We start from the raw sequence: 27,819 nt of genomic DNA, 5'->3' as shown, positions 1-27,819 counted from the left end.
CAATTCCACTTTCTAATCCACATTCCATTCCATTCCATTCCATTCCTCATTCCATTCCTCATACAATTCCATTGCATTCTACATTCAATTCCACTTTCAATTACACATTCCATTCCACATTCCATTCCATTCCACGTTCCACTCCACGATCCATTCCACTTTCCATTCCACGTTCCATTCCATGTTCAATACCATTCCATTCCACGTTCCATTCCACTTTCCATTCCATTCCATTTCATTCAACGTTCCATACCGCATTCCATTGCACATTCCATTCCACGGTCCATTCCACATTCCCTTACATGTTTCATTCCATGTACCTTTCCATGTCCCATTGCGTTCCATTCCACGTTCCATTCCACATTCCTTTAAATTACATTCCACTTTCCATTCCTCATTCCATTCCACATTCCATTCCACATTGAATTACACATTCCATTTCACATTCCATTCCAATGTATTCCAAATTGCATTCCACATTCCATTCCATTCCATTCCACCTTCGATTCCACATTGCATTCCACATTCCATTTCATTGCATTCCACATTCCATTCCATTCCATTTCACTTTCTATTCCACAATCCATTCCACATTCCATTCCATTCCATTCCACGGTGTATTCCACATTCCACTGCATTCCATTCCACAATGTATTCCACATTTCTATCACTTTCATTCCACATTGTATTCCACATTCCCTTTCAAATTCCAGTCCATTCCATTCCACATTCCACTCCACATTCCATTCCCTTCCATTCCACATTGCATACCACATTCCATTCCATTCCATTGCACGTTCCATTCCATTATATTCCAATTCCATTCCACATTCCATTCCACGTTCCATTCCACTTTCCATTGCACGTTCCATTCAAAGATCCATTCCATTCCATTCCACGTACCATTTCAATTTCCATTCCTTTCCATTGCACATTTCATTCCATTCCATTCAACATTCCATTCCAATTCATTCCACTTTGCATTCCACGTTCCATTCCACTTACAATTCCACATTCCATTTCATTCCATTCCTAGTTGCATTGCATTCCATTGCACTTTCCATTTCATTCCATTCCAGTTTCCATTCCACATTCCATTTAACATTCCATTCCACCTTCCATTCCATTAATTTCCATTACATTCCACATTCCATTCCATACCATTCCGCATTCCATTCCATTCCATTCTACATTTGATTACATTCCATTCCACATTCCATTCCATTCCACAATCCATTCAATTCCATTTCATTCCATTCCACTTTACAAACCATTCCATTCCACATTCTGTTCCATTCCACAATCATTTCCATTCCATCCCCTTCCATTCCACATTCCATACCATTCCATTCCATTCCACATATCATTCCTTTCCATTCCACATTCCATTCCATTCCATTCCACATTCCATTCCATTCCATTCCATTCCTCATTCCGTTAACTTCCATTCCACATTTTTTAAATTCCATGCCAGGTTCCATTCCACATTCCATTAACTTCCATTCCACATTATTTTCTATTCCATTCCACATTCCATTCCATTGCATTCCACATTGCATTCCACATTCCGTTACCTTCCATTCTCATTCTTTTCCATTCCATTCCACATTCCATTCCACGTTCCATTCCATGTTTCATTTCACATTGGAATCCATTCCATTCCATTCCATTCTGGATTCCAGTTTATTCCATTCCACATTCTATTCCATATTCCATTCCATTCCATTCCACATTCCATTCCACATTCCATTCCATTCCATTCCACATTCCACTCCCTTCCATTCCACATTCCATTCCTTTCCATTCCACGTTACATTCCACATTCCATTCCGCCTTCCATTCCAGATTGCATTCCATTCCATTCCAAATGCCTATCCATTCCTTTCCATATTCCATTGCATTCCATTACACTTTTCATTCCATTCTATTCCAAGTTCCATTCCATTTTACATTCCACATTCCATTCCACATTCCATTCCACGTTCTATTCCATAACATTCCAACTTCCTTTCCATTTTGCATTCCACATTTCGTTCCACATTCCTTTACACGTTCCATTCCACATTCCATTCCATGTTCCATTCCACGTTCCATTCCACGTTCCATTCCATTCCATTCTACGTTCCATTCCACATTCCATTCCATCCCATTCCACGTTCCATTCCATTCCATTCCACCTTCCATTCCACATTCCATTCCACATTCCAGTCCACAATCCATTCAATTCCATTCCATTCCATTCCATTCCACATTCCATTCCACTTTCCATTCAACATTGCATTCCATCAAATTCCACGTTCCATTCCATTGCATTCCACGTTACATTCCACATTCCATTCTACATTCCATTCCACATTCCATTCCATATTCCATTCCCTTCCATTCCACATTTCATTCCACATTCCTTTCCAGAATCCATTCCACATTCCATTCCATTCCTTTCCATTCCAATACAGTTTACATTCCATTACATTACATTCCTTTCCACATTCCATAACATTCCATTACATTCCACGTTCCGTTCTTTCCATTCCACATTCCATTCTATTCATTCCACATTCCGTTCCATTCCATACCATTGCATTACATACCACTTTCAATTCCAGTTACCATTCCCTTCCATTCCATATTCCATTCCATTTCATTCCACGTTCCATTATACTTTCGATTCCACATTCCATTACACGATCCATTGCATTCCAATTCTCATTCCACACCATTCCTTTCCATTGCATTCCGGATTCCATTCTATTGCATTCCTCATTCTATTCCACATTGCATTACATTCCATTAAACATTCCATTCCATTCCATTCCACATTCTATTTCACTATCCTTTCCATTCCATTCCACATTCCATTCCTTTCCATTCCACATTCCATTCATTTCCATTCCACATTTCATTCCACATTCAATTCCACTTTCCATTCCACAATCCATTCCACGTTCCATTCCACATTCCATTCCATTGCATTTCAAATTCTGTTACATTCCATTCCGCCTTCCATTCCACATTCCATTTCACTTTCCATTCCACGTTCCATTCCATTCCATACCATTCCATTCCGCATTCCATTGCATTCCATTCCACATTCCATTCCATTCCATTCCACATTCCATTCCATTCCATTCCACTTTCCATTCCATTCCATTCCATTCCATTCCATTCCATTCCACTTTCCATTCCACATTCCATTCCACATTCCATTCCATTCCTTTCCAAATTCCATTGCATTCCATTCCACATTCCATTTCATTCCATTCCACATTCCATTCCACATTCCATTCCATTCCATTCCACATTCCATTCCATTCCCTTCCACATTCCATGCCATTCCATTCCACATTCCATTTCTTCCCATTCCACAAACCATTCCACATTCCATTTCACTCCATTCCACATTCCATGGCATTCCATTCCACATTCCATTCCTCATTCCATTGCATTCCACCTTGCATTGCATTCCATTCCACTTTCCCTTTTACATTCCATTCTACGTTCCATTCCATTCCATTCCACGCTCCATTCCACCTGCCATTCCACGTTTCATTAAACGTTCCTTTCCACATTGCATTCCACTCCCTTCCATATTCCATTCCATATTCCTTTCCATTCCATTTAAGCATTCCTTTCCATTCCATTCCAGAATCCTTTCCAAATTCCATTCCATTCCATGCCAAATTCCGTACCACAATCCATTCCATTGCATTCCGCATTCTATTCCATTCCATTTCACATTCAATTCCACATTCCGCTCCATTCCATTCAACTTTCCCTTCCACGTTCCATTCCGCATTCCACTCCACATTCCATTCCACCTTCCGTTCTATTCCATTCCACGTTCATTTCCACATTCCATTCCAATCCAATCAAGGTTCCATTCCCTTCCATCCATATTCCTTTCCTCATTCCATTACATTGCATTCCACATTACATACCATTCAATTTCACATTCCATTTCATTACATTGCGTTCCACATTCCATTCCATTACATACCGAATTCCATTCCATTCCATTTCATTCTATTCCCCATTCCATTCCATTCTATTCTATTCCACTTTCCATTCCATTCCATTCCAGATTCCATTCAATTACATTCCACATTCCATTCCACATTGTATGCCACGTTGCATTCCAAATTCCATTTCACATTCCAGTCCATTCCATCCCACATTCCATAACAAGTTCCATTCCTTTCCATTCCATACTGCATTCCACATTCCAATCCATTTCATTCTTCCTTCCGGTCCATGTTCCATTCCACGTTCCATTCCACAATCCTTTCCACGTTCCATTCCACATTCCATTCCATTCCATTGCATATTCTATACCATTTCTTTCCATTTCATTCCACAATCCATTTCATTCCATTCCACATTCCATTCCAAATTCCATTCCACCTTCCATTCCGTTCCATTCCACATTCCATTCCGCATTCCATTCCTCATTCCATTCTGTTCCATTACACATTCCATTGCATTCAATTCCACATTCCTTTCCAAATTCCAATCCATTCCACTCCACATACCATTCCATTCAATTCCACATTCCATTCCACATTCCATTCCATTCCCTTCCACATTCCATTCCACATTCTATTCCACATTCCATTAAACATTCCATTCCATTTCATGTTCACTTCCACATTCCATTCCACATTCCATTAAACATTCCATTTCACATTCCATTCCACATTCCATTTCCCATTCCAAATTTCATTCCATTCCACTTTTTCTTCCACATTCCTTTCCACGTTCCATTCCACATTCCATTCCATTCCATTGCATATTCTATACCATTTCTTTCCATTTCATTCCACAATCCATTTCATTCCATTCCACAGTCCATTCCAAATTCCATTCCGCCTTCCATTCCGTTCCATTCCACATTCCATTCCGCATTCCATTCCTCATTCCATTCTGTTCCATTACACATTCCATTGCATTCAATTCCACATTCCTTTCCAAATTCCAATCCATTCCATTCCACATACCATTCCATTCAATTCCACATTCCATTCCACATTCCATTCCATTCCCTTCCACATTCCATTCCGCATTCTGTTCCACAAACATTCCACATTCCATTCCATTCCATTTCATGTTCACTTCCACATTCCATTCCATTTCATGTTCACTTCCACATTCCATTCCACATTCCATTAAACATTCCATATCACATTCCAATCCACTTTCCATTTCCCATTCCAAATTTCATTCCATTCCACTTTTTCTACCACATTCCTTTCCACGTTCCACTCCACGTTACATTCCTTTCCATTCCACGTTCCATTACACATTGCATTCCATTCCATTCCACTTTCCATATCACATTCCATTCTATGTTCCGTTCCACATTCCATTCTATTCCACCTTCCATTGCACATTCCCTTGCATTCCATTCCACATTCCATTCCATTCCACTCCGCATTCCATTCCACATTATATTCCATTCCATTCCACATTGTATTCCATTCCATTCCACATTCCGTTGCTCATTTCATTCCACATTCCATTCCATTGCATTCCACATTCCATTCCACGTTCCATTCCATTCCATTCCACTTTCCAGTCCATATTCCATTCCACATTCCATGCCGTTCCTTTACACATTCCATTCCACATTTCATTCCACAATGCATTCTACTTTTCATTCCACATTCCAACCACATTCCATTCCATTTCATTCCTCATTCCATTCCATATTCCATTGAATTCCATTCCACATTACATTCCATGTTCCATTCCATTCCATTTCACATACCATTCCACATTCAATTCCACGTTCCATTCCACTTCCCTATCCATTCCATTCCACGATCCGTTCCATTCCATTCCACGTTCCATTTCATTCCATTCCACTTTCAATTCCACATTCTATTCGACGTTCCCTTTCATTTTCCATTCCATTCCATTCGATTCCATTTCACATTCCATTCGATTCCATTCCACATTCCATTCTACATTTCATTCCATTCCATTCCTCTTTGCATTCCATTACATTCCACATTCCATTCCATTCGTTTCCACATACCATTCCATTCAGTTTCACTTTCAATTCCACTACTTTGAATTCCACATTCCATTCCCTTCTATTCCTTTCCGCATTCAATTCCATTCCTTTCCATTTTATTCTACATTCCTTTCCATTACATTCTCTTCCACATTCCATTCCCTTCCATTCTATTCCACATTCCGTCCCATAACTTTCCACTTTCCACTCAATTATATTCCAGATTCCATTCCACATTCCTTTCCACATTCTATTCCACATTCCATTCCACATTCCATTCCATTGCATTCCACGTTCCATTCAATATCATTCCACATTCCATTCCATTCCCTTCCACATTTCATTCCATGCTATTCCACATTCCATCCCATTCCATTCCACGTACCATTCCGTTCCATTCCACTTCCCATTCCATACTCCTTTCCACATTCCATTCCACGTTCTGTTCCATGTTCCATTCCATGTTCCATTGCGCGTTCTTTTCCCTACCATTACAAGTTCCATTCCACATTGCACTCTGTTCCACTTCACGTCCCATTCCACATTCCAGCCCTCATTCCATTCCACATTAAATTCAATTCCGTTACATTCTATTTCCCATTTCATTCCACATTCCATTCCACCTTCCGTTCCACATTCCACTACATTCCATACCACATTCCATTCCACATTCCTTTCCATTCCATTCCACAATCCATTCCACATTCCTTTTCACATTGTATTCCACTTTACCTTCCACATTGCATTTCACATCCCATTCCACATTCCATTGCACATTCCATTCCATTCCATTCCACATTCCATTCCATTCCTTTCCACAATCCATTGCACATTCCATTCCATTCCATTCCACATTCCATTTCCCATTCCATTCCATTACTTTCCACATTCCATTGTACATTCCATTCCATTCCATTCCACATTCCATTGCACATTCCATTCCATTGCGTTCAACTTTCCATTCCATTCCATTCCACATTCCATTTCATTACGTTCCACATTCCAATCCTTTCCACATACCATTCCACATTCCATTCCACATTCCATTCCATTCCATTTTACGTTCCATTCCAGATTCCATTCCACTTTCAATTCTGTTCCATTCCACATTCCATTCCACACTCCACTTCACATTCCGTTCCACATTCCATTCCGTTCCACTCCACGTTTCATTCCACATTCCATTCCACATTTCATTCCACATTGCATTCCTTTCCATTCCACATTCCATTTCACATTACATTCCACATTCCATTCCACATTCCATTCCACGTTCTTTCCATTCCATTCCACATTCCATTCCATTCCGTTCCACATTCCATTCCATTAAATTCCACATTGCTTTCCACATTTCATTCCATTCCATTTCACATTCCATTCCACATTTCATTCCATTCCATTTCACATTCCACTCCGTTACATTCCACATTACTTTCCACTTTCCTTCCAACATTCCATTCCACATTCCATTCCATAATACATTCCACATTCCATTCCTCATTCAATTCAATTCCATTCCACATTCCATTCCATTTCATTTCACATTCCATTCTGTTGCATTCCATATACCTTACCATTCCATTCTACATAAAATTCCATTCCATTCCACATTCCATTCCACATTCCATTCCATTCCATTCCACTTTAAATTCCACGTTACTCTCACTATTCCATTCCACGTTCCATTCCACATTCCATTCCATTCCATTCCGCGTTCCATTCTATGCAATTTCATATTCCATTCCACATTCCATTTCACATTCCATTCCACATTCCATTTCACTTTCCATTTCATTACATTCCACATTCGATTCCATGCAATTTCATATTCCATTCCACATTGCATTTCACATTCCATTCCACATTCCATTTCACATTCCATTCCATTATATTCCGCATTCGATTCCATTCCATTCCACCTTCCATTCAACCTTACATTCCACGTTCCATTCAACGTCCAATTCCTCATTACGTTCCATTCCATTCCACATTCCATTTCACGTTCCATTCCACATTCCATTCCACATTGCATTCCACATTCCACCCCACATTCCATTCCATTCCATTCCACATTCCATTGCGAGTTCCTTTCCATGTACCATTACAAGTTCCATTCCACGTTTCTTTCCAATCCATTCCACGTTTCATTCCACGTTCCATTCCATTCCATGGCACTTTCCCTTCCACATTCCATTCCATTCCATTTCACTTTCAATTCGACATACCATTCCACATTCCATTCCACATTCTATTGCATTCTCTTCCACATTCCATTCCTTTCTTCTCCACATTCCATTCCACATACCATTCCATTCCTCTCCAAATTCCATTCCCCATACCATTCCATTCCATTAGACTTTCCTTTCCACATTCCATTCCAAATCCCATTCCATTCTATTCCACATTGCATTCCATGTTCACTCAATTCCATTCCACGTTCCATACCACTTTCCATTGCACATTCCATTCCACGTTGCATTCCACGTTACATTCAATTCCATTCCACATTCCATTCCGCGGTCCATTCCATTTTCCTTTCCACATTCCATTCCACATTCCATTTCGTTCTCTACCACAATCTGTTCCACACACCTTTCTACTTTCAATTCCACATTCCATTCTATTCCGTTCCATTCCAATCCAAATTCCACTCCATATTCCATTCCATTTCACTCCACATTCCATTTCACGTTACAATCAAATGCATTCCACTTTTTCTTCCACATTCCATTCCACATTACTTTCCACATTCCATTCCTCATTCCATTCCAAGATATATTCCACGTTCCATTCCTTCCATTCCACGTTCCATTCCACGTTCCATTCCATTCCATTCCATTTTCAATTCCACTTTCCATTCGATTCCAATCCAAATTCCATTCCACCTTCCATTCCATTCAATTCCACATTCCATTCCATTCCATTCCACATTGCATCCCATTCCACATTCCATTCCACATTCCATTCCACATTCCATTCCATAACATTCCATTCCTTTCGACTTTGCATTCCATGTTCTATACCATTCCATTTCACATTCCATTCTAGATTCAATTCCTCATTCAATTCCATTCCATTCTATTCCGCATTCCATTCCATTCCATTCCACATTACATTACATTCCATTCCACATTCCATTCCATCTTACGTTCCACATCCCATTTCACGTTCCATTCCATTCCATTCCACATTCCATTGCATCCCAATCCTCATTCAGTTGCATTCCATTCCACGTTCCTTTGCATTCCACATTGCATTCCATTGCATTCCACATTCCATTCCTTTCCATTCCACTTTCCATTCCATGCCATTTCACATTCCATTCCATATTCCATTCCACGTTCCATTCCATTCCATTCTGTTCCGCATTCCATTCCATTCCATTCCACATTCCATTCCATTCCATTCTACATTCCATTCTAACTTACATTCCACATCCCATTCCACATTCCATTCCATTCCATTCCACATTCCATTCCATTCAATTCCACATTCCATTCCATTCAATTCCACATTTCATTCAATTCAATTCAATTCCTCATTCCATTGCATTCTATTCCGAATTCCATTCCATTGCCTTCCATTCCATTCCACATTCCTTTCCATTCCATTCCATTCCAGATTCCATTCCTTCTCCCATTCCACATTATATTCCACATTTCTTTTCTGATTGCATTGCAGATTCCATTCCATTCCATTCCACATTCCATTATACACTCCATTCCACATTGCATTACACATTCCTTTCCGTTCCATTCCACATTCCATTCCAAATTCCATTCCAGATCCCATTCCGTTCCATTCCACATTCCATTGCTTTCCATTCCACATTCCTTTCTGCATTGCAATCAATTCCTTTCCACATTCCATTCCTTTCCATTCCACATTCCATTCCACATTCTATTCCGCACTCCATTCCATTCCATTCCACTTACCATTCCATTCCACTCCACATTTCATTCCACTTTCCATTCCATTCCACGCCGTGTTCCCTTCCACAATTCACTCCACATTCCATTCTACATTACATTCCACATTCCAGTCCATGTCCCTTTCAATTCCATTCAATATTCAAATCCACAATCCATTTCACATTCCATTCCTCTTTCCATTCCGTTCTATTCCACATTTCGTTCCATTCCACTTTCCCTTCCATGTTCCATTCCACTTTCCACTCCAGGTTCCATTCCATTACATTTCAAGTTCCATTCCACTTTCCATTCCATTCCATTACACATTCTATTCCTCATTCCACTCAACATTCCTTTCCACATTCCATTCCATTACATTCCACATTCCTTTCCATTTTCCATTGCATTCAATTCCACATTCCATTCCATTCCACACCATATTTCATTGGAGATTCCATTCCATTCCATTCCACATTCCATTCCATTCCATTCCACATTCCATCCCATTCCATTCCACTTTCAATTCCATTCCACTCCACTTTCCATTCCACATTTCATTCCACATTACATTCCACGTGTCATTCCTTTCCATTCCTCATTCCATTCCACGTTCCATTCCATCCCATTCCATATTCTATTCCACATTCCATTGCGCATTCCATTCCAAGTTCATTTCGTCACTCCATTCCATTTTCCATTCCACTTTCCATTCCATGTTCCATTGCGCATTCTATTCTATACAATTCCAAGTTATATTCCACATTACATTACATTCCATTCCACGTCCCATTCCACGTCCCATTCCACATTCCATTCCACATTCCAATCCGTTTCTTTCCATGTTCCATTCCACTTTCCATTACACATTAAATTCCATTCCATTACATTCTATTCCATATTCCATTCCACATTCCATTCCACGTGTCATTCCTTTCCATTCCACATTCTATTCCACATTCCATTCCATTCCATTCCACATTCCATTCCATTCCACTCGACGTTCCATTCCACATTCCATTCCACATTGTATTTCACATTCCATTCCACATTCCATTACGTTCCATTTCACATTCTATTCCATTCCATTTGACGTTCTAGTCTATGATACATTTCACGTTCCACTCCACGTTCCAATCCACTTTCAATTCCATTACATTCCACTTTCCATTCCACGTTCCATTCCACATTCCATTGCACTTTCCATTCCATTCCATTCCACATTCCATTCGTTTACTTTCCACATTCCAATACTTTCCACATTCAACTGCACGTTCTATTCCACATTCCATTCCATTACATTCCACATTCCATTCCATTCCATTTCACATTCCATACCATTCCAGTCAATTTCATTCCACATTCCATTCCATTCGATTCCGCATTCCATACCATTTCATTCCACATTCCAATTCCATTCCATTCCACATTCCATTCCACATTCCATTCCACATTCCATTCCATTCCATTCTACATTCCATTCCGCATTTCATTCCATTCAATTCCACTCCACATTCCATTCCTTTCCATTACACCTTCCCTTCCACATTCCATTCCACGTTCCATTCCACATTCCATTCCACATTCCATTCCACGCTCCATTCCACGTTCCATTCCTAACATTCCACGTTCCATTCCTCATTCCATTCAATTCCAATCCACGTCTCATTCCACAATCCGTTGCACATTCCATTCCACATTCCTTTCCACTTTCCATTCCACGTTCAATTCCATACCACACCATGTTCCTTCCCACATTCCGCTTCATTCCATTCCACGTTCCATTCCACATTACATTCCACATTTCATTCCACATTCCATTCCACACTCCATTCCTTTCCATTCCATATTCCATTCCACGTTCCATTCCACATTTCACTCCACATTCCATTTCACATTCCATTGCTCATTCCATTCCATTCCATTCCACCTTCCCTTGCATTCCATTCCACATTCAATTGCATTCCATTCAACATTCCATTACAGCTTCCATTCCACATTTCATTCCATTCCATTCCACATTCCTTTCCAGATTCCATTCCATTTCACATTCCATTCCACTGCATTCCACATTCCTTTCCACGTTCGATTGCACGCTCCTTTCCACGTTCCATTCCATTCCATTCGACATTCCATTCCATTCCATTCTATTTTCCACTCCATTGCATTTCACATTCCATTGCACATTCCACTCGATTCCGTTGCACATTCCATTCCACATTCCATTCCGTTCCATTCCACATTCAACTCCACATCCCATTCCATTCCCTTCCACATTCCATACCACAATCCATTCCACATTCCATTCCACATTCCGTTGCATGTTCCATTCCATTTCATTCCACGATCCATTCCACGTTCCATTCCATTCCATTCCAAGTTCCATTTTGCATTACTTTGCAGAATCCATTCCACGTTCCATTCCACCTTCCATTCCATTCCATTCCAAGTTCCATTTTGCATTACTTTGCAGAATCCATTCCACGTTCCATTCCATCTTCCATTCCACATCACGTTCCATTCCATTCCATGTTCCATTCATTTCCATTCCACGTTCCATTTCATCCAATTGCGCATTTCACTCTAATTTCCTTGTCACATTCCATTCCATATTCCATTCCACATTCCCTTCCACATTCCTTTCCATTCCATTATATTCCACATTCCATTCCATTACATTCCAGATTCCATTCCATTCCACTTTCCATTCCACATTCCATTCCACCTTCCATTCCATTCCATTCCACATTCCATTCTATTCCATTCCATTCCACATTCCATTCTAGTACATTCTGCATTCCATTCCATTCCGTCCCATTCCGTTCCACATTCCACTACATTCAATTCCCTTCCACCTTCGATTCCTTTCTATACGACATTCCATTCCATTCCATTCCACATTCCCCTCCATTCCATTCAACATTCCTTTCAATTCCATTCCATTCCACATTCTACACAATTCCATTCCAAATTCCATTCCTTTACGTTCCATATTCCATTCCATTCCACATTCCTTTCCATTCCATTACACATTCCATTCCGTGTTCATTCATTTCCAATCCACATTCCCTTCTATTCCATTCCACATTCCATTCCACTTTCCATTCCATGTTCCATTCCACGTTCCATTTCACTTTCCAGTCCATTCCATTCCACATCAATTCCACTCCATTACATATTCCATACAATCCATTTCCATTCCATTCCACATTCCATTACATTCCTTTCCTCATTCCATTCTACATTCCAATTCATTCCATTCCACATTGCATTTCACATTCCATTCCACATTTCAACATTCCATTCAATTCCACATTCCATTCAATTTCATTCCACATTCCATTCCTTTCCATTCCACATTCCTTTCCACATTGCATTCCATGTTCCATTCCACATTCCATTCAATTTCATTCCACATTTCATTCCTTTCCATTCCACATTCCATTCCACATTGCATTCCACGTTCCACTCCACATTCCATTCCACGTTTCATTCCATTCCATTCCATGTTCCATTCCATTCCTTTCCACGTTCCATTCCATTCCATACGATGTTCTATTCCATGTTCCACTCCATTCCGTTCCACGTTCCGTTGCACATTCCATTCCACATTCCATTCCATTCCATTCCACATTCCATTCCACATTCCATTCCATTACATTCCACATTTCACTCCACATTCCATTCGAAATTCAATTCCATTCCACTCCACATTCCGTTTCATGTTGCATTCCATTCCTTTCCACATTCCATTCCACATTATATTCCACGTTCAGTTTCACATTCCATTGCATTGCTTTCCACGTTGCACTACATTCCATTCCACTTTCCAATTCATTCCATTCCACATTCCTTTCCAAATTCCATTCCACATTCCATTCTACATTCCATTCCAATCCATTCCACATTCCATTCCATTGCATTCCATTCCATTCCACTTTCCATTCAATTCCATTCCAGATTCCACTCCACCTTCCATTCCACATTCCATTCCGCATCCCATCCCATTCCATTCCTTGTTCCATACCATTCCAATCCGTATTCCATTCCAAGTTCCATTCCATTTCATTTGACGTTCCTCTCCACCTTCATTTCCACATTCCATTTCTCATTCGATTCAATTCCAGCCCACATTCCATTCCTTTCCATTATATATTCCATTTCATATTCCATTCTATGTTCCATTCCAATCCATTCAACATTCCCTTCCATTCCTTTCCTAATTCCATTCCATTCCATTCCACATTCCATTCCATTCCATTCCATTCCGAATTCCATTCCACATTCCATTCCTCTTTCCATTCCATTCCATTCCACATTCCATTCCGTTCCATTACACATTTCATTTCGTTCCACATTCCACATTCCATTCCATTCCATTCTGCATTCCATTCCATTTCATTCCGCATTGCATTCCATTCCTTTCCTTTCGTTTTCATTCCAAATTCCATTCCATTATATTTCACTCCATTCCACAGTCCATTCCATTCCATTCCAAATTACATTCCACTCCATTCCATTCCGAATTCCATCCAACATTGCATTCCATTCCATTCCACAATCCATTCCACCTTCCATTCCACATTCCTTTTCACATTCCTTTCAATTCCATTACACAATCGATTCCTGTCCATTATTCATTCCATTCCACATTCCATTCCATTCCATTCCATTCCATATTCCATTCCTTTCTTTTCCACATTCCATTCCATTCAATTCTACTTTCAATTCCATTCCATTCAATTCCGCATTCCATTCCATTCCGCATTGCATTCCATTCCATTCCATTCCATTGCATTCCATTCCAAATTCCATTCAATTCCATTCTATTCCATACCATTCCACAGTCCATTCCATTACATACCACATTCCATTCCATTCCATTCCATTCTGAATTCCTTCCACATTCCATTCCGCTTTCCACACCAATCCATTCCACATTTCATTCCCCATTCCATTCCATTCCATTCCGCATTGCATTCCATTCCAGTCCATTCCATTCCATTCCATTCCATTCCAAATTCCATTACCTTCCATTCCATTCCACAGTCCCTTCCATTCCATTTCACATTCCATTTCTTTCCATTCCAGAATCCATGCCGTTTCATTCCACATTCCATTCCATTCCATTTAATTCTATTCCACATTCCATACCATTCCATTCCATTCCACATTCCATTCCTTTCCACTCCACATTCCATTCTGTTCCTTTCCACATACCATTCCTTTCCATTCCACATTGCATTCCATTCCATTCCACATTCCTTTCCATTACATTCCATTCAATTACCTATTCCATTCCTTTCAATTCCACATTCCTTTCCACATTCCATTTATCTTTCCATTCCAAATATCATTCCACATTCCATTCCACTTTCCATTCCATTCCATTCCATTCCATTCCATAGCAAATTCCATTCCATTCCATTCCATGCCACATTACATTCCACGTTCTATTTCACATTCCATTCCATTAATTTCCACATTCCATTCCATTCCATTCCGTTTCACATTCCAATCTATTCAGTTCCACGTTCCATTCCATTCCATTCCACTTTCCTTTCCATTCCATTCCAAATTAAATTCCATTCCACATTCCATTCCAGTCCACATTCTGTTACTTTCCATTCCAACTTACGTTTCATTCCGTTCCACATTCCATTCCATTCCATTCCAAATTCCAATCCTCGTCATTGCACATTCTACTCCTTTCACTTCCACATTGCATTCCATTCCATTCCAAATTGCACTCCATTCCATTCCATTCCACATTTCATTCCATACCATTTCACATACATTTCCATTCCATTCCACATTCCATTCCATTCCACATTCCATTCCATTCCATTCCACATTCCATTCCTGTAGATTCCACATTCCATTCCATTACATGTTAAATTCCATTCCATTTAACTTTTCGTTCCACGTTCCATTGCATTCCATTCCACGTTCCATTCCAATACACATTGCTTTCCACATTCCATTCCATTCCATTCCACTTTCTATTCCTTTCCATTTCACATTCCATTCCCTTCCATTCCACATTTCATTCCATTTCATATCACATTCCATTCCACGTTCCATTCTATTCCATTGCAATTTCCATTCCACGTTAAATTCCATTCCATTCCACATTCTATTCCACATTCCATTCCATTCTATTCCACATTCCATTCCATTCTATTCCGCTTTCCTGTCCATTCCATTAAAAATTGAATTCCATTCCATTCCATTACGCTTTCCATTGCATTACATTTCACTTTCCATTCCACGTTCCATTCCATTCCATTTTCCATTCCATTCCGCTCCACGTTGAATTACATTCCATTCCATTCCAATCCATCGCATTCCATTCCATTCCATTCTATTCCATTCCATTCCATTCTATTCCATTCCATTCCATTCTATTCCATTCCATTCCATTCTACATTGCATTCCATTCCATTTCTCATTCCATTCCACGTTCCATTCCATTCCATTCCACCTTCCTTTCTATTCCATTCCACGTTCCATTTCTTTCCATTCCATGTTCCATACCACATTCCACTGAATTCCATTCCTCATTCCATTGCATTCCATTCCATTCCACATTCCATTCCAGTAGATTGCACATTAAATTCAATTACACATTCCATTCCATTCCATTTTACATTCCGTTTCATGTTCCATTTCATTCAATTCCACGTTCCATTCCATTCCACTTTCCATTTCATTCCTCATTCCATTCCATTCCGTTCCATTCCAATCCATTCCACATTCCATTCCATTCCATTCCACATTCCATTCCATTCCATAGCCATTACATTCCGTTCCACATTCCTTTCCATTCTATTCCACATTCAATTCTATTCCATTCCACGTTCCATTCCCTTCCATTCCACATTCCTTTCCATTGCATTCCACATTACCTTCATTCCACATTCCATTCCAGTCCACATTCCAATCCATTAAATTCCACATTCCATTCCACTTTCCATACCATTCCATTCCACATTCCATTCCATTCCATTCCATGCCATTTCACAATGCAATCCACATTCCATTCAATTCCATTTCATATTCCTTTCCATTCCATTCCACATTCCATTGCACATTAAATTCCCTTCCATTCAACATTCCATTCGATTCCATTCCAAAACCATTCCACATTCCATTCCATTCCATTCCACATTCCATTCCATTCCATTCGATTCAATTCCAAATTCCACTCCATTCCTTTCCACATTCCAGTTCATTCCTTTTAACATTCCATTCCATTCCATTCCACAATCCATTCCATTCCTTCTCACGTTCCATTCTATTGCATTCCACATTCCATTCCTCATTCTTTCCATTCAATCCCACATTCCATTCCATCCCACATTCCATTCCATTCCATTGCTTTCCATTCTACATTCCATTGGATTCCATTCCATTCTACTTTCCATTCCATTAGATGCCTTTCCAAATTCCAATCCATTCCCTTCCATATTACATTCCATTCCCTTTTCATTCCATTCCTCATTGGATTCCATTCCATTCCACATTCCATTCCTTTCTGTTCCATTCCATTCCATATTCCATTCCATTTCATTCCATTCCACATTCCATTCCATTCTGTTACAAATTCCATTCCATTCCATTCCACATTCCAATCCATTCCATTGCATTCCATTGCATTTCATTGCATTCCACATTCCATTCCATTACCTGCCTTTCCAAATTCCAATCCATTCCATTCCGTATTACATTCCATTCCCTTTTCATTCCATTCCACATTGGATTCCATTCCATTCCACATTCCGTTCCTTTCCATTCCATACCATTCCATATTCCATTCCATTTCATTCCATTCCACATTCCATTCCATTCTATTACAAATTCCATTCCATTACATTCCACGTTCTAATCCATTCCTTTTCATTCCATTCCATTCCTTTCTAAAATCCATTCCATTGCTTTCAAATTTGTATTCCATTCAATTCCATTCCACATTGCTTTCCGTTACCTTCCATTCCACAATCCATTCCAATCCACTCAACATTCAATTCCATTCCATTCCACATTCCATTCCATTCCATTTCACATCCCGTTCCATTCCATTTCACATTCCATTCCACATTCCATTCCATTCCATTCCATATTCCATTCCACTTTCCACGCAATTCCATTCCACATTCCTTTCCATTCCATTTGACATTCTATTCAACATTCTATTCCATTCCATTATACTTTCCATTCTATTCCATTCCAAACTCCATTCCACATTCCATTCCATTATATTCAAGTTTCCACTCCATTCCATTCCAACTCCATTCCACATTCCATTCCATTCTATTCCACTTTCCATTCCATTGCATTCCACATTCCATTCCACATTCCATTCCCTTCCATTTCTCATTCCATTCCATTCCATTACACTTTCGTTTCCACATTTCATTCCATTCCATTCCACATCCCATTCCATTCCATTCCACATTCGTTTCCATTCAATAACATTCGATTACAATCCTTTCCACATTCCATTCCATTCCATTCCATTCCACATTCCAATCAATTCCAGATTACATCCATTCCATTCCACATTCCGTTGCATTCCATTCAACATTCAATTCTACATCCCCTTCCATTATATTCCACCTTCCATTCTTTCCATTATTATCCATTCCACATTCTATTCCTTTCCATTGCATTGCACATTCCATTCTATTCCATTCCACTTTCGATTCAATTCCATTCCACATTCCATTCCATTCATTTCCTTTCCATGCAATTCCACATTCCATTCCATTCAATTCAATTCTGCAATCCATTCCATTCCATTCCGCTATCCATTTAATTCCAGTCCACATTCCATTCCACATTCATTTCCATTCCACTCCACATTCCATTCCATTCCATTCCACATTCCATTTCATTCCATTGCTTTCCAAATTCCATTCCATTCCATTCCACTTTCCATTCCATTCCATTCCACCTTCGATTCCTTTGATTCCATATTGCATTCTATTCCATTCTATGTTCCATTCCACGTTCCATTCTACGTTCCATTACACGTTCCACTGCACGATCCATTCCATTACATTCCACATTCCGTTCCACTTTACATTCCACGTTCCATTCCTCTTTCCATTCCATGTTTGATTCCATGATCTATTCCATATTCCATGCCACATTCCATTCCATTCCATTCCACATTCCATTCCACATTCCAACCCACGATCCATTCCACGTTCCATTCCACCTTCCATTCCACTTTCCATATAATCTTCCATTCCACGTTCATTTCCACGTTGCATTCCATTTTCGTTCCATATTCCATTATATTCGATGCCTCTTTCCATTCCACATTCCATTCCACGTTTCATTATATTCCATTCCACATTCAATTCCACTTTCCATTCCATTCCATATAACGTTCCATTCCTCATTCCATTCCATTCCATTCCACATTCCCCTCCATTCCATTCCATTCCATTCGAATTTCTATTCCCCATTGCACTCCATTCGATTCCATTCTTCATTCCATTCCATTCCATTCCACATTCCATTCCATTCAATTTCAAATTCCATTCCATTCCATTCCATTCAATTTCAAATTCCATTCCATTCCATTCCATTCCACATTACATTCCATTGCATTCCACCTTTACTTCCATAATATTCCATTCCGCATTCCATTCCATTCCATTCCACGTTCCATTCCAAGTTCCATTCCACGTTTCATTCCATTCCATTCCACATTCCATTCCACTTTCCATTCCACATTCTATTCCACCTTCCAATCCATACCATTCCACATTCCTTTCCACATTCCATTCCAATCCACAATGCACTCCGTTCCATTCCTCATTCCATACCAAATTCCATTCCATTCCATTCCACAATCCATTACAATGCATTCAAAATTCCATTCCCTTCCATTCTATTCCACTTTCCATTCCATTCCATTCAACCATCCATTCAATTCCATTCCGCATTCCACTCCTCTTTCCATTCCATTCCATTTCACTCTCCATTTCACATTCCATTCCATTCCATTCCGCATTCCATTCTATCACAATCCATTCCATTCCATTCCATTCCACAATCCATTGCATTCCATTAGATTCCACATTGCTTTCCATACCTTTCCACATTCCATTCCACATTCCCATCCATTCCATTCCATATTCCTTTCCATTACATTCCATTCGATTCCATTCCACATTGCATTCCATTCCAATCCATTTCATTCCACATTCCATTCAACTCCATTCCATATTTCATTCCATTCCATTCCACATTCCATTCCCTGCCATTCCATTCAACTTTCCATTCCATTCCTTTCCACATTCCATTCCACATTGCATTCAAGATTCCATTCTGTTCCATTCGACATTACATTCCTTTCCAATCCTTTTTTAACTCCATTCCATTTTACATTCCATTCCATTCCATTGCATTTTCACTATTAAATTCCACTTTTCTCTATTAAATTCCACTCCATTCCACTTTCCACTATTAAATTCCACTTTTGACTATTAAATTCCACTCCTTTCTACTTTCCATTCCATGTTCCATTCCACGTTCCAATTCAGTTTCCATTCCACATTCTATTCCACGTTCATTGTTCTTTCCATTGCACGTTCCATTCGTCATTCTATTCCTCATTCCGTTCCACATTCCATTTCACATTCCATTACTCATTCCATTCCATTCCATTCCACGTTCCATTCCATTCCACTCCATTCCACCTTCCATTCCACTCCATTCCATATAGCATTCAACATTCCATTCCTTTCCATTCCATTCAACATTCCATTCCCTTCCATTCCACATTCCGTTTCATTCCACATTCCATTCCACATTCCATTCCATTCCATTCCAGATTACATGCAACATTTCTTTCCACGTTCCATTCCACGTTCCATTCCACGTTCTATTACATTCCATTCCACGTTCCAGGCCACATTCCATTCCATTCCATTCCAACTTCCATTCCGTATTCCATTCCATTCCATTCCACTTTGCATTGCATTCCATTCCACATTCCATTCCATTCCATTCCACACTGCATTTCATTCCATTCAACATTCCATTTCATTCCATTCCACATTGCATTCCACATTCCATCCCATTCCATTCCACTTTCCATTCCATTCCTTTCCACATTTCATTCCATTCCATTCCACTTTGCATGCCATTCCTTTCCTCGTTCCATTCCACGTTCCATTCCACGTTCCATTGCACGATCCATTTCACTTTCCATTCCACGTTCCATTGCACTGTCCATTCCACATTTCATTCCATTCCATTTCATATTCCACTTTGCATTTCTCATTGCATTCCATGCCATTCCACATTCCTTTCCATTCCGTTCCACATTCCATTCTAATGCATTTCAAATTCTATTCCATTCCATTCCGTTGCACAATCCATACCATTCCATTCCACCTGCCATTCCATTCCATTGCTTTCCATTCCGCATTCCATTACATTGAATTCCACTCTCCATTCCATGTTACATTCCACGTTACATTCCACTTTCCATTCCACATACCATTCCATTCCATTCCACATTCCATTCCACAATCCATTCCATTCATTCCACATTCCATTCCAATGCATTCCAATTTCCATTCCATTCCACATTCCATTCCATTCTATTCCACCTTCCATTCCATTCCATTCCACTTTCCGTTCCTCTTTCCATTCCATTCCATTTCACATTCCATTTTACATTTCATTCCATTCCATTCCACATTCCATTCTATTTCAATCTATTCCATTCCATTGCATTCCATTCCATTCCACAAACCATTGCATTCCATTCGAATCCACATTCCTTTCCATTCCATTCCAAATTCCATTCCACATTCCTTTCCATTCCATTCCATATTACATTCCATTACATTCCATTCAATTCCATTGCATATTGTATTCCATTCCTTTCCATTCCATTCTACATTGCATTCCATTTCATTCCACATATCACTCCATTCCATTCCATTCCACATTCCATTCTTTTCCATTCCATTCCACTCTTCATTCCATTCCTTTCCACATTCCATTCCACATACTGTTCAACATTCCATTGCTTTCCTTTCGACAGTTCTTTGCATTCCAACCCATATTCAATTCCACTCCATTTAACATTCCATTCCATTCCATTGTATTCCGTACAATTTCCTATTAATTACCATTCCATTCCTCATTCCTTTCCATGTTCCATTCCATGTTCCGATCCACGTTCCATTCTACATTCTATTCCATTCCATTCCACATTCCATTCCTATCCATTCCACATTCCGTTCCATTCCACATGCCATTCCCTTCCATTCCACATTCCATTTCATTCCCTTCCATATTCATTTCCATTCAATTCCACATTCCATATAACATTCCATTCCACATTCCAATCCACATTCCATTTAACGTTCCACCCAACGTTCTATTCCATGTTCCATTACAATTTCCAATCCACCTTCCATTCCACGTTCCATTCCACGTTCCATTCTGTTCCATTACACATTCCATTCCACATTCCATTCCATTCCATTCCACCTTCCATTCCATATTTCATTCCATTCCATTCCACATTCAATTCCATTCCATTCCATATTCCATTCCAGTTTCCATCCCATTTGCGTTCCAAATTCCATTCCATTCATTTACACATTCCATTCCGTTCCATTCCACTTTGCATTCCATTCCTTTGCACTTTCCATTCCATGTTCCCTTCCACGTTCCATTCCACGATCCATTCCACTTTCCATTCCACGATTCCTTTCCACGTTCCATTCCACGTTTCATTCCATTCCATTTCATATTCCATACCACATTCCATTCTATTCCATTCCAGTTTTCATTTCACTTTCCATTCCATCCCATTCCACATTCCATTCCATTCCGTTCCACATTCCATTCCATTCCATTTCAAATTCTATTCCACTCCTTTCCATTCCATTCTAAATTCCATACCATTCCATTCCACATTCTATTCCATTCCATTCCATTACGCATTCCAGTCCATTCCATTCCACTTTCCATTCCACCTTCAATTCCACGTTACTTTACACTATCCATTCCACGTTCTTTTCCATTCCATCACACTTTCCGTTACACAATCCATTCCTTTTCATTACATTCCATTCCTCTTTCCATTCTACATTCCATTATATTCCATTACAGATTCTTTTCCTTTCCTATCCACATTCCATTTCATTCCATTTCACGTTCCATTCCATTCCATTCCATTCCATTCCATTCCACTCCACATTCCATTCCATTCCACTCCAGATTCCACTCCAAATTGTATTCCGTTCCATTACACATTCCATTCCCTTCCATTCCACATTCCATTCCCTTCCATTCCACATTCTATTCAATTCGATTCCATATTCCATTCCATTCCATTCCACATTCCATTCAACTCCATTCCTCATTGCATTAAATTCCATTCTGCATACCGTACCATTCCACATACCTTCCACATTCCATTCCAAGTTCCATTACAGTTTCCATTCCAACTTCCATTCCACATTCCACTTCACATTCCATTCCAAGTTCCATTGCATGTTCCACTCCATTCCATTCTAACTTGCACTCCACATTCCATTCCATTCCACATTACATTCCCCGATTTATTCTACGTTCCTATCCATTGCATTCCACTTTCCATTCCTTTCCAGTCCATATTCCATTCCACAATCAATTCCATTCCATTCCACATTCTATTCCATTCCATTCCACATTCCATTCCATGCCATTAAATTCCACATTCCTTTCAACATTCCATTTCATTCTTTTCACCATTTCATTCCACATTCCATGCCATTTTCCATTCCACGTTCCATTCCTCTTTCCATTCCGCATTCCATTCCATTCCATTCCAATCCATTGCATTCAGTTTCATTCCATTCCACTCCACGTTCCGTTCCATTCCATTCCACATTCCATGCCATGTTCCAATCCACGTTCCATTCCACTTTCCACTCCATTTTCCATTAATCATTCCATTCCACATTCCATTCGACATTGCAATCGTCATTCCATTCCACACCATTCTACACTCCTTTCCACATTCCATTCCACATTATATTCCATTCCAGTCGTCATTCCATTCCATTCGATTCCACATTCCGTTTCACATTTCAATCCATTCCTAAATTCCCCATTCCATTCCATTCCATTCCACATTGCTTTCCATTCCATTCCACATTCCACTGCACATTTCTTTCCATTCCATTCCACATTCCCTTCCATTCCATTCCGCATTCCATTTCATTCCATTCCACATTCCATTCCACATTCCATTCCATTCCATTGCACATTCCATTCCACGTTCCTTTCCACATTCTATTTCATTCCTTTCCATTCCACATTCCATTCTATTCCTTTCCACATTCCTTTCCCTTTCATTGCATTCCACATTCCATTCCATTGCATTCCTCTATTCCACATTCCATTCCATAACATTCCACACCCCGTTCCTTCCCATTGCACATTCCATTCCACATTTCATTATATTCCATTCCACTTTACATTCCATTCAAATCCACATTCCATTCCATTCCATTCCACAATCCATTCCATTCCATTCCACAATCCATTCCATTCCACTACACATTCCATTCCATTCCGTTTCACTTTCCATTCCACATTGCACTGCACACTCCAATCCATTCCATTCCACATTCCATTGCATTGCATTCCAAATAAAATGCCATTCCTTTCCACTTTCCATTCCACATTCCATTACACATACCATTCCAATTTCCAATCCATTCATTTCCATTCCACATTACTTTCAATTCCATTCCTTATTCCATTCCATTCCATTCTTCATTCTTTCCATTGCATTCCACTTCCCATTCCCTTCCCTTCCATTCCACATTCCATTCCATTCCATTCCTCTATTCTGCATTCCATTCAATTCCATTACACTTTCCATCCCTTTCTGTTGCTCATTCCATTCCACATTCCATTCCACATTTCATTCCATTCCATACCATATTCCATTCCGTTCTATTCCATATACCATTCCACATTCTATTGCATTCCGTTCCACTTTCCATTCCATTTCATTCCACGTTCCATTCCACCCTCTATTCCACGTTCCACTGCATTCCATTGCATGTTCCATTCCACACTGCCTTCCTCTTTCCATTCCATTGCATTCCACGTTCCATTCCACATTCCATTCCTTTCCATTCCACTTTGCATTCCACATTCCATTCCATTCCACATTCCATTCCCCATTACATTCCATTCCTTTTCACATTCCATTGAATTCCATTCCACATTCCGTTCCACTCCATTCCACATTCCATTCCCCATTACATTCCATTCCTTTTCACATTCTATTGAATTCCATTCCACATTCCGTTCCATTCCATTTAATTCCATTCCATTCCATTGCATTCCACATACCATTCCATGCAATTCCACGTTCCATTCCATTCTATTCCACATTCCATTGCGTTCTATTCCACGTTCAATCCCACGTTCCATTCCACGTTCCTTTCTACGTTCCATTCCATTCCATTTCACATTCCTTTGCATTGCATGCCACACTCCTTTCTTTTCCATTCTATTCCATTCCACATTCCATTCCATTCCATTTCACGTTCCATTCCTTTGCATGCCACATTCCATTCCTTTCTATTCCACTTTCCATTACACGATCCATTCTGCGTTCCTTTCAATTCCCTTCCATGTTCCGGTCCACATTACCTTCCATTCCATTCCACGTTTCATTCCGTTCCACTCCACGTTCGATTCCCTTCCATTCCACGTTCCATTCCACGTTGCATTCTTCCTTTCTTTCCATTCCTTTTCACGTTCCTCTCCACGTTCCATTCCTTTCCATTTCACTTTCCATTCTGTTCCATTCTGCGTTCTATTCCATGTAACATTCCACATTCCATTCGGTTCCAATCCACGTTCCATTCCAAGTTCCATTACACGTTACATTCAACGTTCCATTCCACATTCCATTCCGCTCTATTCCACTTGCCATTCCATGTTACATTCCACTTTCCATTCCGCATTCCATTCCATTCCATTCCAATCCATTGCATTCAGTTTCATTCCATTCCACTCCACGTTCCGTTCCATTCCATTCCATTCCACTTTCCTTTCCACTCCATTCCACATTCCATTCCACATTCCCTTTCATTCCATTCCACATTCCATTCCATTCCATTCCACCGCATTCCTCATTCCATTCCATTCCATTCAATTCCACATTCCATTCCAATCCCTTTCATTTTCCATTCCACAATCCATTCCATTCCATTCCACCACCCATTCTACATTCCATTCCATTGCATTCCACATTAGATTCAATTGCATTCCACATTCAATTCCATTCCATTTCACATTCCGTTCCCTTCCATTCCACGTTCCATTCCATTCCATTCCATTCCAGTCCACATTCCATTCCATTCCATTCCACATTCCATTCCACGTTACATTCCATTAAATTCCACATTCCATTACATTCCTTTCCACATTCCATTCCACATTCCATTCCATGTTCCATTCCACGTTCCATTCCACTTTCCATTCCATGTTACATTAATCATTGCATTCCATATTCCATTCCACATTGCATTCGTCATTCCATTCCACACCATTCTACACTCCTTTCCACATTCCATTCCTCATTATATTCCATTCAAGTCGACATTCCATTCCATTGCATTCCATTCCACATTCCATTTCACATTTCATTCCATTCCTACATTCCACATTCCATTCCATTCCATTCCACTTTACATTCCATTCAATTTCACATTCCATTCCATTCCATTCCACAATCCATTCCATTCCATTCTACAATCCATTCCATTCCACTCCACATTCCATTCCATTCCATTCCATTCCAATTACCATTCCACATTTCACTGCACATTCCATTCCATTCCATTCCACATTCCATTCCATTGCATTCCAAATAAAATTCCCTTCCATTCCACATTCTATTAAACATTCCGTTACACATACGGTTCCACTTTACATTCCATTCGTTTCCAGTCCACATTACTTTCAATTCCTTTCCACATTCCATTCCATTCCATTCTACATTCTTTCCATTGCATTCCACATTACATTCCATTCCATTCCATTCCACATTCCATTCCATTCCATTCCTCTCTTCTGCATTCCATTCAAATCCATTACACATTCCATCCCTTTTTGTTGCTCATTCCATTCCACATACCATTCCACATTCCATTCCATTCCATTCCACATTCCATTCCATTCTATTCCACATAACATTCCACATTCTATGGCATTCCGTTCCACTTTCCATTACATTTCATTCCACGTTCCATTCCACCCTCTATTCCACGTTCCCCTGCATTCCATTCCATGTTCCATTCCACACTGCCTTCCTCTTTCCATTCCATTGCATTCCACGTTGCATTCCACATTCCGTTCCTTTCCATTCCACAATGCATTCCACATTCCTTTCCATTCCATTCCACTTTACATTCCATTCCTTTTCACATTCCATTGCATTCCATTCCACATTCCTTTCGATTCCATTCCATTCCATTCCATTCCATTCCACATTCCATTCGATAGAATTCCACATTCCATTCCATTCTATACCACATTCCACTCCGTTCTATTCCACATTCAATCCCACGTTCCATTCCACGTTCCTTTCTACGTTCCATTCCATTCCATTTCACATTACTTTGCATTGCATGTCACATTCCATTCTGTTCCATTCTACTCCATTCCACATTCCATTCCATTCCATTTCACGTTCCATTCCGTTGCATGCCTCATTCCTTTCCTTTCCATTCCACGTTCCATTCCACGATCCATTCTGCTTTCCTTTCCATTCCCTTCCACTTTCCTGTCCACATTCCATTCCATTCCATTCCACGTTGCATTCTGTTCCATTCCACGTTCCATTCC

This window comes from Pongo abelii, chromosome 16 (genome assembly GCF_028885655.2).
Source record: "Pongo abelii isolate AG06213 chromosome 16, NHGRI_mPonAbe1-v2.0_pri, whole genome shotgun sequence".
Classification (NCBI taxonomy): domain Eukaryota; kingdom Metazoa; phylum Chordata; class Mammalia; order Primates; family Hominidae; genus Pongo; species Pongo abelii.
The sequence above is the reverse complement of the archived record's forward strand: the minus strand, read 5'-3'. Positions refer to the sequence as shown.